The following is a 21498-nucleotide window of genomic DNA, read 5'->3' on the forward strand; positions in this document are numbered from 1 at the left end:
CTGCACGCAGCTCTCTACACTTTGTTGCTTTGTATGTCCCTCCCCCATGGTATAACCCCTGCTTTCACTGTATTTGATGTCGATATAATTTGTGGAGGGGAAGGGAAAAACCAAATCGTTTAAATAGGGATACAGGCGGACCCATTGCGATACAGGCGGACCCATTGCAACAATGAGATGTACAAGTCGTTATGTCAAAAACGAACTTTTCAACTTTGGTGGGGGAAGAGGGTTAGGGGGGCGAGGTGGGGAGGATGTGATGGGAAGAGGCAACAAAGGAAGACACTACAATGCTTGATAAAGAAATGTACTCATTACCTTGCCCATGTAATTTTAACCCCTCTGTCCAGTAGTTTAACAATAAAAGAATAAATTGCTTTGTTAAATGGTCAAAATTTAACACATGACCTAAAAATCAAGGCAAGTGAGGGAAGGGGTGGGTTGGGAGGTGTGGGTAAGAATGTTGAAAGAGGTGATATTGATCACGGAGCACTGTATTCCACAAACTGCTCTGTTGAATGGCAACTCTTTTGGATAACTACTTAAAATAATACTTTAAGAATTTCCCTTTACTCTGAAACACTTCAAAGTCTAAGACACACTCGTCCCATTGGATCCCACTGGTGTTTGGACCACTTGGGGCACAAATGTTGGGGCAGATGTGTATACAGTTGCCTTGGGTGTGTCTTACTTAAATCAGGGACCATAACATCCTCCAAAGAGGGGAGATGCAGAATAAAGTGGGGACTCATGCTGTTGGAGACCTCTTGGGTATATTCACTAAGGATTTCTTTGCACATCCCAAGTAATACTTACATACGGTGTAATAAGTTCAATTTGTGAGAATCTGTTTAAAAGATGTCACTACACACATCAGAAAAAAAAATTCTCACCGGGATGGAGTTAGTCATGTTTCATATTGCAGACAATTTGGTGGAATGGGATTTGTATTACTGGACACGAGTGCAATACAAATGTAATTGTTTGCAGGTAATTTGAAGAAAAATGAAGTGTGCTGGTCTTGGGAGTTCAAGGACAGAAACAGTCTTTGTAAGATGGAATTTTGGGGGGGTGAAATGCTCTTGGAAATGACAGTCTGAGTTTTGAGCTGTCAGCTGGGTGCATGCTCAGCTCTCTAAGGGGGAAAGTAGCTGTTCAGAAAATACTTCACTCCTCAATGATTTCTTCTTGCAGTTTTGTGTAATGACATCTATTGTGCCACCTTAGTATACCATAGCACAGAATCCTGTAGATTGTGTTAATGCTGTTGGTGCTTGAGGTTCCAGCACAAATGATATTTAGTTGGGGTATATTGTTATTGATGTAAGATTATATAGAGTTTTGAAATTTCTCTCTTCTGTTTGCTCCAGTTTTGGGAATGGCTGATTCAGGCATTACTTATTGTCTGCATTGAGCATATGTTTGCACAGTAGGCAGGAATTTTCACTTGGAAGGAAAGCACTTGGGAAAAATTAAGAACTATGAGCCCTGGGCAGCTGGGTGTGTGAGTAGTTACCTGGATGTGCAGTGGATAAAATCGAGGGACCAAACCAATGCTATCTGGATTCCAATATAGTTGTATCACTTGTTAGATTTGGTGGAGTAAGAGCTTCCACAGATCCTATGACCTTTGTGATGCGTTTTTGGTCCTCACATTAAGGGGTTGCGTTCTACTTTTTTCCTTATGGATCCAGTTAGCCTTTGGACCTGCTGTACTCAATAGGATTTAGAGAAAGTGATTGTATGTCAGTTCCAAGGTTAGATCTCAAGGTTTCTGTGTACTTGCCCTTTCTCATGGAACACTGCTTCTGCCCCATGGATGAGCCAGAGCTAGACTGATGGAGTATGAGAGGCTTCACAGACACCCATGGAGTCCACTTAGCCAACAGGAGTCAACATCCAGAGACAGAGGCTTTGACAACCTACAGTTGATGGAAAACAGCTTTGTCACAGTGAGAACATTCCTCAGAAAATCAACTTTTAAGAGGGAGGTTTTATTTCAGTGCACAGTTTCAGAGTTTTCGGCCCATGATAGCTTGGCTTCGTTATTTCATCCTGGTTAGGAAACATGGTGAAAACAGCTGCTCACCTCGTGGCAGCCAAAGGAGGAAGGTCTCAATACTCATTCAAGGACATCCCCCCCCACCCTCCCACCCCCCCCACCCTCCCACCCCCCCCCCCCCCCCCCCCCCCCGCCCCGCCCCGCCCGCCAATGACCTAACTTCCTCCTACCAGGCCCCAGCTCCTAAGGTCCCATAATCTCCCAATGTCACAATAGGCTGGAGACTAAGACTGGGAACATATGGACATTGTTAGGGACATTTAATACCCCAACCATAAAACCAGACAAGACTAGAGAAAGTACCCAGCTGAACTTAGCTTAAACTTTTAAGAAATTCTGAGTAGTTCTGTATACTCAGCAGTCACCGTTGCTCCATCAGCAATTTGCTCATGCAGGACTTGCTCAGCCTTCTACTGTCCGTTCCCTGGACTGTGTTCTGGGCAGGATCACATTATCCCAGAGCCTGGCTTGTGGAGCTTTGGCCCAGTGCCTGTGCAGAGAAGGTGGGAATAGATCGATAGCACCATTCATTGCTTCAAAACAGTCACGAGAGGCTCAGGCTCAGCTTAGTTTGTAGTGTGGAGCTGACTGGAAGGCAGCAGCAATGGGCTGATGACTGTGCTTTCTGAGGGAAAGGGAATAGGGGGAAGACGGTGGAAGGTGTTCAGAGCTGGGGCTTTTCTCTGGGTTCCAGGGTACAAAGAAGAGAGCAAGAGACACGTAGTGTTCGGTGAGGTCGTCTGTTCCTTGAAGCAGAGGGCCCTTGGGCAATGGCCGAGGTGGAGGAAGGTATTCTGCCTCGGGGCTGCTGACGCTCTATAGCATGGGCTCCGCTTTCACTTGCTGTTCAGAATCTGAGCCTTCAGCATAAAGCAAAGTAATAATTTTGTTTTATGGAATTGACGGCTTCTCGGTAAAGGAAGAGCAGATTGATGTTCAAGCAGCGTAAGATAATAACAATATTGGAGAACTTCTCTCTACCAGATACAGAAAAGTGTAAGTCCAGACTCTGCCCTTAGATCCTCTCAGTGCCTGGAATGGGCTGAAGGGCTGAGCACTGAAGTTGCAGAGAAGGGCCAGGGATACACGTGGTGGAAGACTGGCACCCTGTGATCCAAAGATACACTGGAATCGGGGAGAAGGGCTGATGATGGTGGCTGTTCCACAAGACCCTTTTTCCCATTCACAACTCAGTGTTTACTTCATGAGTAAATATGTACCTCTAGAGATATATTGGAGCCCCTGCTCTCTGCTTTATAGAGTTAGTGTTTGCCAATTACGGGAGAATGTATTTGTACTCTGAATTCTGTTTGGTATTTGCAGGGACATTGGGTACCAGAAAGGAATAGTGTACTCCCTCAGCAGTCAGTTCTCTTGACTGTATGTTAGAATTGCTTGAGAGATTAAAAGAAATAATATCAAGGCTCCACAGGAGAGAGATTAAACCAGCATTCTCTAGGGTTAAACTGAGGCACTGGTATATTTCAAATGTTCCCTAGACCGTGCATCTGGCGTTGAAAATTGCCTACTAAATGGCAGGTACTTCTCACATGTCAAATAATTAAAAAGAACTAGGCACTGGTGGCTCATGCCTACAATCCTAGCTATTCGGGAGGCTGACATCCGAGAATCATAGTTTGAAGCCAGCCCAGGTAGGAAAGTCCGTGATATTTTTACCTTCAATAAATCACCTGAAGACTGAAAGTGATGCTGTGGCTCAAAGTAGGAGATCATTAGCCTTGAGCAAAAGAGTGCAGGGACAGTGTCCAAGCCCCAAGTTCAAGCTCCACAACTGACACGTAGTGATAATGATAATTTAAAAGGGAGAGAGTGGTGCTAGAGTTGGTTAATCGACGGCTCAGTGATTTCTAGAACTCACATTCTTTCTGTATTTCTTCCCTTGCCATGTTCACTATTCTGGTTGTCATCTTTGGCCTTATGCTCCCCTGACAGCTCAGGATTATCTATTTTATTAACTATATATTTTTATTGTAAAGATACTGTACAGACGGATTACAGTTACATGAGCAAGGTAATGAGGCCATTTCCTATTAAGCATTGTTACCCCTTCCTTTGTTTATCCCCTATCATCCCTTCCCTCCCCACCTCCCCAACTCTTCCCTCCCCACCCCCCAAAGTTGTGAAGTTTGGTTTCAACATAGTGTCTTGTACATCTCACTGTTACAATGGGTCAAGCTCAGGATTATCTTTAAGAAACATTTCCTGAAGTTCTTCAGATTTTTTTTATCATGCCAAGTCTAGACTTCTATAAATTGGCCTACACCCATCTGTGGCAAGGATTATGGCCGGCCAGCATGGATGCATGACTCATGTTCTTTGGGTTGGGGAAGGATTTGCTCTGAGCAGATAAACAAACAGAAGGTAAACCAGGAACAACACTGGGCCATTGCCAGCAAGGCTGGATGGGCTGGGGATGGCTGATCGGTGACATCTGATCAGATAAGACAAGTGATGCTGAGGTGACAAGTCCCCGCACCCCAGTGGTTTAGCCCAACACAAGTTTGCTCCACACTTGCGGAGTCTGATGCAGAAAAGGTGGGGTCTGTCATTCATCCAGGGATTTGGATTTGTGATTCCATGTTCCTGCATTTCATCTGCCATGAATGTTCATCATCCCATGGCTACCTAGGTTAACATAGTAGTGGTATAGGCAATGACTTTAGCCACCTCAGGGGTAAAGTGGTACAGTTTACTTCTGTCGGTGTCCATTGACAACGACATTGCTCAACCAAGCTCAGCCTACCTCCAATGGGCACTGTGACAATGACAGGAACATTCACCACATCAAACAACTAACTAAGAAATAGAGGCAAAGACAGGGAAGAATATGGTGCTGGGTAAAAACACGAGAGCTAGTTTCATATCTGGCTTTTGTTGGAACCCCATTGCCTGTACTACAAGGATGGCGAGACCAGTGGTTATGTGTTATGTGCCCTAATGCATTAGGGAGATTTTTGTCCATAAACTTAAAAAAATGTCAAGAGCCTCTGACACTCCAGGAGCAGGAAGTATGTAAATATCTGGTGTTATTATCTTGCTGTTTGATGCCCCTAAATGCACTGATCATTGTTCTGCTGTGTGTCTGCATCCGGATGTGGCTATAAGTGATGGTACTTTGGGAATTAGGCCTGCAGCCCTTCTTAGCTTCCTTGTACTGGGCTCAACACCCCTAAACCCTTTTGTCAAAACAATTTGGTACCCCCCCCCCCACAAACCCAATACTTCAATTGTTTTTAGACTCATCGGTTCCAAAGGTGGGTTAGGCTTGTTGATGATTGTAATATGTTTATTCATCTGTAGGGCTGAGAATTGAATTTGGGGGATCTAGAGGTTTGGGTCTATACATCTTGTCATTAAAAGATTATATAAACCCTCTTAGAGTAAAGGTATAGTACTTCATATAGTCTTCGGTTTACAATAAGAGCTCTGTAAATCCAATTTGATGGCAAACATGTGGGCTGTTTTGTCTTTTCTGGTAATGTATAAATAAAGTCCACTGTTTGAGGGGCTGGGAAGGTGGCTCAGTGGTAGAGTGCTTTCCTTGCATGCATGAGGCCCTGGGTTTGATTCCTTAGGAGCACATAAACAGAAAAAACCAAGTGGTGCTGTGGCTCTAGTGGTAGAGCACTAGCCTTGAGCTGAAGAGCTGAGGGACAGTGCCCAGGCTAAGAGTTCAAGACCCATGACTGACAAAAAAATAAGTCCACTGTTTAAGGTAATGGGTGGGTTGCCTATCTCATGCTCTTTTCTAGGCACTTATCTACATTCTGCATCGCTCCTCTGAGATAGCATCACCAAGTACTAGTTTACAGATGTCCAGAAACCACTAACTACTTTTTAAACCATGTTGTGTCTCTTAGGAGAAGGTCATGAATCTGGCAACACCAACCATGAAAATGCAGTTAAAAGACAACAGGAAGCAAACAACAAAAGGTCTTTTGAGAAGATGGAAGGCATAAGAAAACTCTTGAATTAAGTTTCCTAATATCAGAGTACTTTTGACTTTTACTTAGAGTCCATAACTCCCTAATGTACCCTGGGTTGTAAAGGAATTGATCCTCTGGTCTCATAGCAGTCAGTACATGCTTGGATAAAGAAATGAATATTTCCACACAGAGGAAGTGGTCGTTCAAATAACAACACAGGTTTGTCTTGAGTCATGGAGAAACCTGTCCCCTAGCTTTCAGAACAAGCAGTTTGTGGAACATCATGTAGAGATTCCCAAGGTTTCTGAACAGGAGGGGATGTACATAGAGCCCTTTGCCCAGTAGTGAATTAGAAGTGGTCACTGCTTTCCTGAACCTTGCAATCTGGTGGGGAGAAAGAGCAGTGTCAATTGCAGTGATGTCACAGCAGAGGTACTGTGATTGGCCTTTGAGAGACCCTGTGGGAAGACCAACTCCCCCAGCCTCAAGAAGTCAAAGAGGACTTCCTGGATGAAAGAGCATCCATGGATTAAATTATCTTAAATCATGCTGCAGTGAGCCTTTTTATGTTGGAAATGCAGCAAATCAGCACATCAAATAATAGAGGACATTATTTAGGTAAATATATAAATATTTGGTAAATATGTTTACATTTATACATAAAGTGATAAGGGAAATATATATTCATTTCTTTTCTTTTTTCCTTTGTTGTGAGATTGGTGTTTTGACTCTGGGCTTCATGCTTGTTAGGCAGACATTTATACTGCTGAACCATTCCTCCAGCTCGAATACATTTCTAAGTGCAGTGAATTTAGCATAGTTAACTTTGTGTAGGTTTTCTCAATCCAACATCACAAAAAGAATCATTGCTGTCAGATGGTGCTCTGGGCAGTATTTTTGCATTAAATGCATCCTCTGTTCTTGAAGGTTGCAGAGCACAGGGGTTTGTAAGGCACAGCCTACTGCCTGTATAATACCTCCTGGTCCTGACTCCTTTTCCAGACACAGCTTTGGACAGCATGTGGTTTTTAGGTGGGCCTCCATGAAGAACAGGAACATGGTAGGTAACTTGAACCAACTTTCAATCTCAGGCTCCTTCGATTCCTCTCACCCTTCTTGTAGCTCTGGGATTTGCTCAACTTGCTGACTACAGTCCTTCCAGATAGCAGATGTGACATTGCCTAACTCGGATCTTGGCAAAAACTGCAGATATCTAGATAACATTTCACAGCAAGCCTGCAAAAATCTCTCAGTCTGATTTGATGATGACACCAACAACTATAACTAACAGAAAATGACATGAATAATGAGAAGCTTGATAATTAATGGAGCCTTTGAAAATGAGGTGGTACCTTTGCCAGGATTGGCCAGCTCATTCTGCAGGGACTGAAACATGGAGATCAAGAACTGATGAAGGTTCTTATGTGCAGGGAACCAGGACAGAATGAGAGAAAGTGAACACAGTAAACTGCAGGATTCTGAACATCCTAAGCAGTGCTTCTCAACAGTAGCTATCAGCATCCCCTTGGCAATTGCTTAAATCCCATACCTATCTAGACCAGACACAATCAGAATCTCAGAAATGGGATATGAGCATCTGGATGTTTTTTAACACTTCCAATGCAGTCACCTTTATGGGAATTAGTGATCTCCGTAAGGCTTCTTAAAACATATTGCTTCCAATTCTTCAGGGAGGAGGAATATCTGAGAATCTATATTTCTAGCAAGTTTCTAGCTGAGGCTGTTGGTACTATTCCAAAGACTGTACTTTGAGAGCCACTGTTACAACCATTGGGATGAGTTTAGGCCTAAAATCTATGCGTATGGGAGTTGGGTTTGAGGATTCAGGTATTTCCTTCCATTGTACCTGGACAAATTTTGAAGATAGGTCAGAGCAGTAGTCTGTTTTCTTGTCTGTTTTCTAGCTAGTCCTAGCTCCACAAACAACTTTGTAGTAGTCACAAATGGCTGGATTAGTCATTATGTTTTCATTGCTTGTGTTATGTGGAACAACAAGATGATTGTTATAATTATTTTCCTACATAATTTATTTCCATTCATTGTGGTCACCTTAGTTTGTCTCACCCTGTCTAGATGGGAATGCATGAAGTAGCTATAGTGTCCAGGCTTATTGTCATTTTGCCAAAGGTATTTCCTGTTTCTTCAGCCTTCATCCCTCGGCGTGCTACACTGGGTTTTGAGACATTGACTTAGTGCCATAACTGTCATGGTGCACGTTGCTTAACATAGCAGGCTGAGTCAGGTTGGTATCTGGCAGGACCTGTACCTTAGTAGAAGCAGCACCAAGGTGTTTTGTGGGTGAAAGTCTGCAAATAAACACTGGTGTGTTAGGATGGAGTGGGGTGATGGAGAGTTGAGGAGGTAAGATTTGGAGACCAAGGAAGATGGCCCTAGTGGAGGTCAGCGGGTCTCTGCCACAGGAATGAAAACTGCTGGAACTCTGGGAGAGGGCTATTGGGAGTGGGTAAGAGCTTTGTCCTTTAGGATTGAGGGCCAAGGCAGGGGTTGAGGTGGGAGGGCTTGGCTAGCTTTTTTGATGGAGGAATCTGGTCTTTAGAACAAGACGTAGAGCCACCATTCCTTCAGCAGGGACTCAAAGGGGGAGCCAGAGCACCTGGAAAGTGGGTGGTAGGATGCCAGAGTTGCCTAAGTTCATCTCACCTGGAATCAAGCTTGTTTCCCAGGTAAGTCTGAACTTGGACTTGCATACATCAGCTCTGAGGAAAGGTTTTCTATAAAGGTTTTATATCACCAAGACCTGACACACAGACAGCAAACCTCTATGCACATGAGTAGGGAACCTTTTTTCCCCTAAAGGCATTTGGATGTAAACAATATGGCCCATGCAAAATGCCTATACAAGGAGACAGGCCTGCGAACAGTCTGTGTCTCAATATGTATCAAATGATTTGGATAAGGCTTACACAGCCCTCCTGGCTGGAGGTCCATATCCATGCATGAGAATGGAACATAATATGCATTTCTCTCATCAGAGCATGGCTCAGATGAGCTACATTAAAGTGTTAGTAGGAAACGTGGAGTGAGAACTATGTCATTGCCTGCATATCCTTCAGCAACTCATGAGAGAACATACCAGATTTAGTGGCCAACACACATTTTCAACCTTGTCCTATGGGGAAAGATGGTGCTCTGAACTGGGAGAGTGGATGATAGTGATTTCCTGAGGATTTCCCCACACAGGTGGGTTTAATAGACTATGGCAGCTACTCTATTTTATTTATATAAAGGTTTTCTCAGATGCCTTCTTCTGGAAACAGACCTTGCTTTTGGTCCATAGGGGCTGTGCTATGAGCCAGGCTTGGTTAGTGACAATAATTAGTGATCTTTGTAGGAAATGGGCAGGGAAGCTTGGTAATCCCACTTGGAGTCTTTCCTTGAGACTGAAAGAACACAGGGAAGAAACTTCTCTCTCCTCACATTGGCTTTGCTAAGCTGGGTTTCCTGACAGCTAGCTATGTTTCCTGAATGGACCACCAGTGCCATTGTCATGGTGTGCACCTGTAATTCTATCACTCAGGAGGCTTAAGCAAGTAGATCTGAGTTCAAAGCCAGTCTGGGTTATATAGTGTACCTCTGACTCAAACAATACAAAACAAAACAAAATTGAAGAAATGGGTTGCTAGAAGTGAAAAGATACAACTGGTATACCAGGCAATGCAGAGATAGGTGAGCAGGGTCAAGAAAACTCACACATACCTAGAATGTTCCAGTAGTATTGAGTTTTTTCTTCTGTTGAAACTGTTAACTTCAATTTGTGAGTTGTATTGCTTCCATGAGTGCTAATAAATCTTTCCATGAGTTTTTTTTAATTTGGCAGTCTAGAGTTTGAACTCAGAGCCTCACATCTATTTGGCTTGCTTGCTTGGCTGGCACTGTACAATTTGAGCCAAGTCTGAAGCCCTGCTTTTTGCTGGTTAATTGGAATTGGACTATAGCAGACTTGTCTGCTTGAGCTGGCTTTGAATCATGATCCTCTGGATCTCAGCCTTTTGAGAAGCTAGGAATTACAAGCAGAAGCCACTGGCACCTGGCAAATTCTCCCACACTTGATCAGCTATGATTTACTTGATCAGCTATGATTTACAGTTGAAATCGCCAATGAACATAGCATGTTGATTGGGAATCTCAGGATAGAAAAATAAGTCAGAGGACTAGAAATTTGAAGATCCCAAAATATAAATAAATGAATAAATAAATAAGTGGATATGAATAAATGGGACATCCAGAGCCCTCAGCCTACTCATCTAATGGCAAGTTAGATGACTTACACTTTAATTTGTAAAAAGTAAATGTGAATCAGGACAACACTGCAATACTGCCTCACCCCAGTTAGAATGTCCACTAACAAGAAAACAAACAACAACAAATACTTGTGAGGATAAAACCAAAAGGGAACCCTAATACACTGTTGGTGGGAATGTAAGCTTGTTCAACGGCTCTGGAAAGTAGTGTGGAGGTTCCTCAAAAAAACTAAACATAAGAGCTACCCTATGACCAGCAGTTCCATTCCTGAGCATTTATCCAATAGAATACAAGCAAGGGTACAGTACAGCCACCAGCATGTTCATTGTAGCAGCAGTATTCATCATAGCCAAGATACGGAATCATCCGAAATGTCCCTAAGTGGATGAATGGATCAAAAAAATGTGGTATAAATACACAACGGAATTTTACTTATCCATTGGAATGAATGATACTGTGCTCTTCCTAAAGAAGTGGGAAGGCTTGGAAAAAGCTATATAAATGAAGTAAGCTGGGCTCAGAGAAACAAAGGTTGTGTGCATTCCTTCATTTATGGTAGATAGAATGTACCTATAAATCTGTAAGTGAACGTGCTGGGCAGTAGGCAAGTGGTTACAAGTGAACTAACTGAGGTATAATAGACTTTATGGAGAGCTCAAATAGTATAACCTTTTAGAAAGACTAGATCAAAGCTCAAGAAAATAAGAGCCAGAAAATGGGTATATTCAATGGGACCAAGTGGGGAGGGGTAGATGAACGAAGCAGAGGAAATAGGAGAGAACAAATTCATTGTATACACCATAAAATTAAGAAAAATCAGGGCAAGGGTGGGTGGAAGGTGGATGAGGCTGTTGAAAGGGATGACACTGATCAAGATACATTATGTTCCTAAACTACTTTGTTCAATGGTACCTCCTTTGCACAACTATTTAACCATAATTTAAAAAATTAAGAAACCCCCAAACAACAGAAGAGATAGACTTGTCATTATCCATTCGAGAGATAGCAAGAAACCTAGTCACTTGCCGTAGTTAGAGAAAGGAAGGGTAGTTTGCTTGACTTTGCATCAGGGCCAGAATCAAGGGCTCTAACCTTGTTTTCTGGGCTTCTGCTGCTACTTCCTGGCCTTTGTCTGGTGCATCTTTTACAGGACTGTTTCCTACAACTAAACAAGCCAGGCCAGGCCACCACTCAACTGGCAAAGCTGTGGAGGCTGTCTATCAACTTCAGAAACACAAAATTCTTATCTTAGTATTAAAGGATCTCTTGTGTTCGACTATGCTTTCCCTCATTATAAAACCACAGAGACAGTGCTTTTAGCCTAGCTACTTTACTCCCATGGAAATCTGAGCCTGAGAGAGAGAGAGAAAAAGAGAGGGAGAGAGAGACAGACAGACAGAGCAGGCTGTCTCTTCCTGATCTCATTCTGGACATGCCCTGAGCCACCCACTGCTGGTCAAGCCCACTGGTGTTCCTGAGCCTTTGCTACCTCCAACTCCTGGCCTGTCTCACTCTCTTCACATCTGAGCCTTGGGGAGCAGTGTGTAATCAATCATTCTCTAAGCTCTTCTTCACGGTGGTATCTATGTGACAGATTCCTTCAATCGGGATGAACTGTTCTCTTCTTGTCATGCTGAGAGCTCTGTGCCATTCTGGGTGACTTCAATTGCATTTTTCTTTGGCTTGGAGTTTTCTTTCTTTGTGGAGCACAGGGAATTTCCTTCAAAGCAGAGAAGTCTTAGGCCGGCCATCTTGGAACCTTCTGAGTGTTAACCACAGTGCACTCAGCCAGGAAACACCTCTGAGAAGCATTCCCTGGCTGTGTGGATCCTAAGCCTGTCCCTGTTAAAACACCCCAGCCCCATATTGAGTGAATTTTCCATGGGACTCTGCTTAGTAAGCCTTGCGTGGTTGGAATAAATTCTTCGAAGAATGCAAATATTTTGGCTCATTTAGTACAGGTCAATAACAGTTTTGAAGTCCATCGAACCTCGGAAAGTACAATGTGTTGACATTGGGTGATTTAATTAGCCTTTACAGACTAATGAAATGTGTTCTGAGGCCCTGTAATTTATCTTGGGAAAGGCAGCTGGCTAGGGGGAGTGGAGTGGAGGGTGAGAAACGATTTGTACTAAAATGCTAGATGCTCACACAATCGTATGATAGGCATTAGAACATAGGGATCATGTTCAAGGCGTGTGCCATGCAGTACCTTTTTTTCTAAGTTGGGAATTATACTACAAGAAGCTACATTTGACTTGAAGTTAGATCAAGAGATTGCTGGAACCAGAGACTCCATTTTCTTAAAGGTCACAGTACAGCATCCCTTGTTTCTGCTCTCTCAAAAGGAGTGGGAGTGTCTAGGGTATCATGGTCTCTGGGGCTGTGCTGGGGGCTCCCTGAGGAGGACAATCCATGCTGCGTGTTATTCTAGGTCTCTGTACTTTGAGCCTGGCAATCAAACACATCCTGTAGCTGCAAAAGAGAATATAATCAAGGCAGACATTTCCCCGTCTACTGCATGTGTCTTCATTACAGTGGTGGACGCTGCATGCTTTGTGAGAACACACATACCTACCCCTCCCACTCCTCTTCCTTTCCCCGCAAAGCCAGCTACACAGCCACAGCAAGCAACCTGCTCCGGAGGGGAAGGAGGGGGTTTGTAGGGGAGGGGAGAAGCTCTGGTTTTGCTTTTCATGTTGGCGTTATCCAAGGTTGACTTGGCTAAGTGAAGTGGAGCCAGCTCAGATGTGTAGAGTAATGGAGCACTTTATCTGGAGGTCAGCAAACCTGCACTGAGGGCTGTCAGAGGGAGAGGGAGGGCTTTAGGGTGATAGGGACTCAGGTTGTGACCGCAGAAGGCAACTCAGGTCCTTAATTGATAAGTAATATCCAGGGGCCATAAAGGAATATTTTATCAAGCTAATTAATGGACTCATCTATCTATCTATCTATCTATCTATCTATCTATCTATCTATCTATCTATCTATCTATCTATCTATCGTCTGTCCATCTATCTATCTGTCTGTCTGTCTGCATGCCTGCCTATCTATTTATTTGCATGTATGTATCTTTATGTGTGTGTGTGTGTGTGTGTGTGTGTGTGTGTGAGTGTGTGTGAGAGAGAGAGAGAGAGAGAGAGAAAGTTAAAAACCTAACAAAGGCAGGAAACTTCAAGTGGGGATTGTGTCTGTTTTCTATCATCAAACAATGTACCACAGACAAATTTCCATTTAAAATAAGATTACCCAGGACATGACCTATTGTGGTGCTGCAAATGCTTCCTCGTTACTGGTGGTCAAAGCATTTCTGCAAGGTCTCAGTATGGAGGGCTGAGTGAGATGAAGAAAGAGGTTTTGATTTCAATTTTTAAATTAGTAACTTAATTAATGTTCTTAATTGTGGATTTTCTTTGCTAATCTATGTGGCTAACTGGCTTTACTTACTGTCAGGACACAAGCCTAGTCCATGCCTCTCTCAAATAGGAGTCCCATTGTGTAGGAGCCAGGTTGGGATCCAGAAATATTGGGGAGGAGACATCGTGCCCTGGGGTGAATGGGAACAAGGGTGAGGTGTTTTACATTAAGCAGGAGAGGAATCAGGTCCTATTCTAGCAAGAAGGATTCCTGTAAGACATTTGGGACTCAGAATGAACTAATTTTATAAAATAGATGTCCTAAAAATACAATTAGAAATGCAAGGAATGACAGATAAACTAGTTTAATCTTCTCTCTAACATTTATAAGAAAAGGGGGCATTTGGTTACCACCTTTCACTTCTGACATTCATTCTCAAAAGTAATTAAGATGTTTAGTTCTTCATTGGTTTCTCTGCCATTCATTTGCATGTTGGAAAATTCTATACATACATATTTTTATGTTTGAGCTATTTTATTTTATCTTCTAGCTATAGAAGAATTATTTTATTTTATCTTCTAGCTATAGAAGATAGCAATCAAGCTTTCTTCCCTTCCCTAGCCATTTCCTTTCTATGACATCTCTCAGTAGTTAATTTGTGTGTGTGTGTGTGTGTGTGTGTGTGTGTGTGTGTGTGTGCATGCCAGTTCTAGTACCAGTACTAGAGCTTGAACTCAAGGCTTCATGCTCTTAAAAAAAAAATTATTGTAAGCCAGGCGCCGGTGCTCACGCCTATAATCCTAGCTACTCAGGAGGCTGAGATCTGAGGATCGCAGTTCAAAAGCCAGCCCACGCAGGAACGTCTGAGAAACTATTATCTCCAGTAAACCACTCAGAAAACCAGAAGTGGTGCTCTGGCTCAAGTGGTAGAGTGCTAGCCTTGAGCTGAAATGCTCAGGGACAGCGCCCAGGCCCAGAGTTCAAGACCCAGGACCGACCCCAAAAAAATTTATTGTAAAGGTGATGTACAGAGAGGTTACAGCTGCACAAGTAAGGGAATGAGTACATTTCTCTTTGAACAGTGTTACCCACTCCTTCATTTTCTCCCACTCCCGCCCCCACTTCCCGTCTCTTAAGTTTTAAAGTTCATTTCCAACATAGTGTCTAGTGAGAATCAGTTACATTGGTTCACCCTTTGTCCCATTGTTTCTGTGATTCCCTTTCCATTCCCCAAATCAGATAAACTTATATACAAGACAAAAGGGTACAGAAATAAAAAAAAGTGATGACATAGAACAAACCAAAGGAGAAAAAAAATAACTGCAAACAGTACACTAAAAAAAAACAAACAACAATGAAAAACAACCTCTTGTTTCAATTTCCTGGAGTTCATTTGGATAAGCATCTTAAAGTGGCTTCATGCTCTTGCTTGGCTTTTATCTCCATGCTGGTGCTCTACCATTTGAGTCATTCCTCTACTTCTAGCTTTTTTGCTGGTTAATTGGAGATAAGTCTCAGATTTTTCTGCCCAGGCTGGTGTTGAAACTCAGTCCTCAGATCTCAGCATCCTAAATAGTCAGTATTGCAGGTGTGAGCCACTGGTGCCTGGCTCAGTCATTAAATATTTAAAATTAAACATCTCCATGAATACATACTGACAACTGAGAACTTACATGTATGTATGTATGTCTGTTTACACACACATGGGGTGTCTGTCTGTAAGAGGGTCTGTTGTTAAAACTTCATCATGGTGCTCATCTGTTTCCTCTCTTGGACCCCCTTTCCCTAGTTTGCAAGTCTTCCTGTTTGTTTCTTTATTTTCTTTTGTCCAGATTGTCTTCCTGTAGCTTTCTGGGAAAGGCTGCATGGTACATACACTGTTGGAAACATATTGTTATGGAAATATGAGTAGACTGCAGAGCAAGCAAAATACTCGGAGAGGTTGGAGTAACTCAAGTTAGTTTTATGCCGGTGGGCCCAGAGGATTTCCCTCCAAAATCCAAAAGTCAGAGTGCCAACTATAGGTTTGTACAGAGTATTTGTAGGCAAGTTTAGGTGGGGAGGGGAATGTAGGAGATAGTGCAGGAAGCTAATGACCAAGCTCATTCAGGCTCCTTGATAACCTGACTACTACAACAGTGGCTGCCTTGCTCACTATTGGGATGGTCCCTGAAGGGGCAGATGTCCTGGTGTATTTAAGGTTTCTAGGCTGCATGCAGCCAGGCCAAGCTCCTTGACAAGATGACAAAGATGTATGACTCTTCCTTCCCTTTTGGTCAATAGTCTCACATGTATAAATTGTAGGCAGAAAATAATTTTCCCTTAAGAGTTTTAAGCCAGTACTGTGGCTTGAACTCAGGGCCTTGATCTCTTGCTCATCTGTTTCCACTTATAGCAGATGCTCTACACTTGAGCCATACCTCAACTTCCCATTTTTTGTGGGCTAATTGGAGATAAGAGTCTTGCAGACTTGTGTTCCTGAGCTGGTTTTGAACCTGATGCTCAGACCTCAGCCTCCTGAGTATCCATTAGGGTTTTAAAGTCACTTTCTACTTCCCTCCTGAGTATCTCTGTGCCACTACAGAGTAATATGAAGAGTTCTCCCTCCTGTTGTTAAGCTACGTTTCCTCTCTGGAAGTGGTTAGTTTCCACACTTCATTACCAGTATTTAAAAAACCATTGCAATGGTTTTTGAGTCTTTTATCTTTGACTGTACTTTGTGAGCTTTTCAAACCTGGAACTTAATCCCTCTAATTCTGGAACTTTTTTTTTTTTTTATGCCAGTCATGGGGCTGGAACTCAGGGCCTGGGCACTGTCTCTGAGCTCTTTTGCTCAAGGCTTGTGATCCACCACTTTGAACCACAGCTCTACTTCCAGTTTTCTGGTGGTTAATTGGAGGTAAGAGGCTCATAGACTATCCTCTGGCTGGTTTCGAACCACGATCCTCAGAACTCAGCCTCCCGAATAGCCAGGATTACAGATGTGAGCCACCAGCACCTGGCTTAGAACTTTTCTTTAAGTACATTTTTGATGATTTCCTTCCTTTCAGTGTTCCTATATTGACCAGCTCCTATAGCTTTGCCTGCCAGGGTCTGATACTGACTTTTCTTATATACCTACATTTCCCATTTGTTTTTCTCTTGGCTTTATTTCATAAAGAATTTCCTCATCTCTCCTTTCTTCACTGGCATTTTCATTTCTGCTTTCAATATTAACTTCTTAAGTTTTTAAGATAGTTTCATGTTCCTTTTTGAAAAAATAACATCATGTTCTTGTATCCTGATTTCCTTGTCATTTGTTATCACTTGGAGGACATTAATTACAGCTTGCTTTGGATTTTTTCTTCTCCCTCATATTCTATTTTCTTCCAGCTTCATTTTCGGTTTGTTGTTTTGAATTCTATCTTTCATGTTAGACACATTTCTCAACTTTGTGAGGGCCCTTGGCTTTCTTCTCAGCTTTTCTTGAGTTGATGTCTACAAAAGTGACAGGCAGACTTTGCAGCACGGGCTTTGCTTTGGAGGCCTGGAGGAGGCTGATGTGATGGGAAACTTTAGCTGTTTTACTATCAGGAGTTCATTTTTTCTTGGACTTTTTATCTTCCCCAGAGAAAATAGATATACTTTCCAGATTTGAGAGCATAAATTTGATGGGGAATTTCTGAATGGAAGTGATAAGGGGCATCAGACATTCAGGGTTTCCCTTCTAAGCTTCCTATGTTCAATGCAACACTCAGGCACAGAGGGCGCTAGAGTCGCTGAGTTCAGAGGCCTTCAGTGGTCTGCTGGAGTAGCACAGAGGTGCTTCCTTCCCAGTGTGGTCTAGGGCAGGTTGGAAACCTGGGAGTCTAATTACCCCTCACCTTCTACATCTTCAGCTCCATTTGTGTGTGCCCTCATGTTCAGAGGCACTTCGTACTTCAAGTCACTGAGCCTTTCTGATATGTCACAGAATAAGAGTGCTTACTTCTGGCTTTTCCATCTTAGCTTTAGTTTCCCTCTCCCCCCAATTTCTTCTTGATTTCTAACTTTTATTGTTATTTTCTGTCCCTTCTAGTTGTCTTGTTAGATCTTAAAACTCTCTTTTACTGAAATATTCCATTTTTTTTTATAGAAAGCACAAGTAGTAATAGTGTTTGGTCTGCTATGCTTAAGAGGACCTTCCTACTCTTTAATTCCCTCTTTATTGGGTCCAGAGAGCACAGGGAACATCCTTCAGGCCATATATACACTTTGTAAGTCACTTTTAAAGCATTTATGGAACCATTGCCACCATTACCACAAATAAAATATTCCTTTGTACTTTTATTTTTGATGCTGTGGATAGAACTTAGGCTAAGTACATGTTCCATCATAGAGCTCTATTTCCTGACTTGATCTTCTTAGCAAACACTTTCTGAAGGAGAGATAGTCATATTCAATGTAATTTCCCCCTGCTGGCTGTGTTACTTTACTTCTCCACGTTCAAGCTCATCATCAGTGAAATGGTATTAAAAAGATGTGAGGATTTAAATGAGATGCTGCATAGAAAGGAGGTAATATAATATGAAGTTGGAAGCTCCCAGTCAAGTCTGGCTATTATTTTCATAATGACTGGTGGTGAAAGCAAAATGAAAATTTTGTGAGAGATTGTATGTGTGTATGTGTAAAATTGTTCCTACAGAGAACAACTATCTTTTGATCTATTTGACTGATAAAGAAACATGTTTGGAAGTTGAGCCAGTATCTCTGAGGCCCATGAGAAATCATGGAATGTCAAAATAGGTGTAGAATCATATAAATGGGTTTGAGCAACACAGTTGTTAAAAGAAAGATAGAGAACATAGGAGAGGAAAACAGAAGGGGGTGGTATAGAGATGTAGAATGTTTTTACATTAACCAAACTTCCTTCTAGGTAAAATATAAATTGGGAGAGAGACAAGTGAATATGTATGGATCATTCAGTCGAACGAAAGGAGCTAGCTGATTTAGTTCCAATGCAACGAACACAAAACAGAGATCTTGACTAAGATCATGAAGGAATGAGCCAACCAAAAGTTTATAGAGGAAAAGTCAGCATCTTGGATAGACTTTCTAGGCACAGGAGAGAGGAATCATGGGCATGGTGAGCAAAAGAAGGAGTTAGATAGGAGGGAAAGAATGTACTTCTGGATTCTGTTCTGTCTGCCAGACATGGAGACACGAAGAATTTTGAGTTTGTAAAATGTTTCTGGCTTGTGAGGGGAAGAATTATGAATATGTAAACATGCAACTCTCTCTTAGATATGAAATATAAATAAGTCACCCTGAGAGAAAGGTGTGTTTTTCCCTGAATTTCCCTACAAGGAGAAAACCATGAGTCAATAAGGCATGAGAAGGAACTTGCTAGAAGAGAATGAGTGAGGCATCACCCAAACAGGTGGATAGCCATTCTTGTCTCATCCCTGAGGTGGCTGTGGCTGGCTGATTTATGTGAGGATTGTAACTGTGGCCATTGTGGCCACTCATTGTAGGGCACTGAGACTGACTTTTGTTTTTGCCTTTTTCTTGAGATATACTTTGTCAAGACTTTGACCAGGCCAATCAATTAGAGCAATGTGCAGATTTCTTTTTTCTTTTCTTTTTGGGTCCGGTCGTGGGGCCTGAACTCTGGGCCTGGGCGCTGTCCCTCACCTCTTTAGCTCAAGGCTAGCACTCTACCACTTGAGCCACAGCGCCACTTCTGGCTTTTCTCTTCTTGCTTATGTGGTGCTGAGGAATCGAACCCAAGGCCTCATGCATGCAAGGCAAGCACTCTACCACTGAGCCACCTTCCCAGCCCAAATGTGCAGATTTCTTTGCAAATGCAAATGGTGATCTCTGCAAAGAAAAGCAAGGGGGTAATGAGAGCCCAATTCAGGACAGTGGGTCTTTCTGGGGAAAAGAGAAAGGGGGCTGTGGACCAGGGTACAGAGCTTTATGGAGTTCCTTCCATCCCTCCCCGGCAAACCTGTACTCTTGTTAGAGATTTATCTTCTACTTGGTGTAGAAAATGACAAGCTCATTCTATACTCCAGTGTAGTGACCATTTCTTTTTTTTCTTTATCCTTTCCCTGCCCTCCCCTCCCCTGCCCTCTCCCAATCTCCCCTCCCTGCCCCACCTGCCCTGCCTGCCTACCTGCCTGCCTTTCATTCTTTTTTTGTGCCAGTACTGGAGCTTGAAATACAGGGCCTGGATTTTTTCACACAAGGCTAGTTTTTTTACCCCTTAAATCACACTTTAACTTTTGCTTTTTTGGAGGTAAGAGTTTATCATAGACTTTTCTACTCAGACTGGCTTTGAGCCAGGATCCTCAGCCCTCAGCTTCCTGAGTAGCTAGGATTTTAGGCATGAGATACTGGTGCCTAGTTTGAATGTGCTTTCTTAAGAGAGGCATTGTGGGGTTTGTCAGTCTAGTCTCACATTTTAACAATAAAAGCTCTGAGCCCAGGTCTAGACTCCTAGGCTTTCATTTCTGGGTCTCCATGACAATGGTGTGGTGCCTGGGGCTTATCTAGGGTAAGGTTGTGAAGTCTCAAGCTCAAAATCCTTCCAACCCAGAAGGGAAACTGCCAAATCCATGAGCTTTGGAGTCAGAGAGTCTGGGACATAATTCCAAGCTGGGCTACATCCCAAGTTGTCATTTTGGGCATTTAATTCCTGGATCCTGATCAAACTAATTTGTGCAATAGACACAATGATACTCACTTTGAAGGGTGTTGTGTTAGAAGACAGGGATTGCTTAATTATCATTATGGGTAAGAATCCTAACAACGGGCTCAGAAAGCTGACCATGCTTGAGAACAATTATCCATGCATGAATTATGCTTAAATAACCAAATCTGATAGAATGGAATAGGATTAGCACACAAGTTCACTTTTATGAGAGACAGCCCAATGAAAGATCACTATCTGTAATTTGGGATGTCTACCCATGCTACCTTTCCTTAGAAACGTCCTGTCCTCTAGAAATTTAATACCTATGATATCTATTTCTTGATGGACAGTCCTTTTACTGCATTTCAGTGTTAGCTGTGAAATTCAGAGTGAATTTTATAGATAGGTGTAGTTTGTCTTTCAAACACGTCTTTCAAATTTGAGGAAAAATCAGTCCAGAATTTTTTTTTCCTTTTGTGCAGTAACAGATTTAGGTAGAAATCTAATTACATTGCTCTGGATGAGTGTGCCTTCAGATATGTCTTTCTTAGGACTAGAAAAGTCTTTCAATGTCCAGAATTCCTATTTTCTACTTTTTTAATACTCTCAGTGTCCAGCATGGAGATATTCAGTATTCAGAATTGTTCAGTATTTATTAGGAAGACGTGGATGGTAAGCAAACAGTTGCGCAAAGATTTAATGATGGTTGATGTTAGGAAACTGAGTCGTGAAGATATTAGAATAAAGAAAGAGCAGAAAGGGGCTGGGAAGGTGGCTCAGTGGTAGAACACTTGCCTTGCATGCCTGAGGCCCTGGGTTTGATTCCTCAGCACCACATAAGCAAAAAGAAAAAAGCCGGAAGTGGTGCTGTGGCTCAAGTGGTAGAGTGCTAGCCTTGAGCTGAAGAGCTGAGGGACAGCGACCAGGCCCAGAGTTCAGGCCCCACGACCGGGCCCTCCCACCCCCCTCAAAAAAAAGAAAGAGCAGAAAATGACCTCAGCAGACCAGATTAACTTCAATGGAAAGTTGAAGAAGGACACCATGGTGACCTGAGGAGAGTCAGGAGACATGAGCATGGTATACTGAGGGCAGGGGTGGAAGAGCTTAAATAAGGTAATGGGTGAGGGGCAAGGTCCCAGGTAGCCAGAAGGTTCAGAGTTCCTCAAGTTAATGGAACAGGTCTGGCACTGGGA

The sequence above is a fragment of the Dipodomys spectabilis genome, unplaced genomic scaffold (assembly GCF_019054845.1).
Source record: "Dipodomys spectabilis isolate Male_0828 unplaced genomic scaffold, ASM1905484v1 ptg000125l, whole genome shotgun sequence".
Taxonomy (NCBI): Eukaryota; Metazoa; Chordata; class Mammalia; order Rodentia; family Heteromyidae; genus Dipodomys; species Dipodomys spectabilis.